The sequence below is a fragment of the Mytilus edulis genome, chromosome 4, assembly GCF_963676685.1.
Source record: "Mytilus edulis chromosome 4, xbMytEdul2.2, whole genome shotgun sequence".
Classification (NCBI taxonomy): domain Eukaryota; kingdom Metazoa; phylum Mollusca; class Bivalvia; order Mytilida; family Mytilidae; genus Mytilus; species Mytilus edulis.
The window spans coordinates 5,027,736-5,028,178 of record NC_092347.1 but is presented as its reverse complement, the minus strand read 5'-3'; the positions used below and the strand labels follow the sequence as shown (position 1 = coordinate 5,028,178).

The following is a 443-nucleotide window of genomic DNA, read 5'->3' as shown; positions in this document are numbered from 1 at the left end:
TTGAGAAGAATTAAACAGTTTTTTTTATCTAGCGGTTATTCACGAAATAACAATGCAAGCTACGGATTTATTAAGATATTTGAGCTTTATCTAACAGGGAGTAAAAAGATCAGCCACACACACCAAACCAACCCAATGTAATTATACTTTTGTTTTAAGTTATAAAATAATCATCATTCAAAAGTATTCCCCTGTAGTAATTTTTAAAAACCCGCTTGGGTTAATAATTGATACAAAAAAACAAAATGACATACAAAGTCGGCACCTGTTAACCGATACTCAGGTGTCGTACATGGATTCGGCAGAGACATTTAAAGGAAAAACCTAGCAATATAAAACTTCCTAGAATTTTTTTTTACAAATTTAAACAATAGAATTTTTTTGGTGAAATGTCTAATTTTAATTGCAAACTTAGGTGAATATTATGAAACAAGGAAACATGA

At 29.8% G+C, this 443-nt stretch overlaps 1 protein-coding gene across 4 annotated transcripts in view; it reads left to right on the top strand.

Moving 5' to 3' along the window:
* LOC139518784 (uncharacterized) overlaps positions 1 to 443 on the top strand; it is a 310,064-nt gene that overhangs the window by 180,349 nt on the left and 129,272 nt on the right. The gene's annotated exons all lie outside the window — the stretch shown is intronic.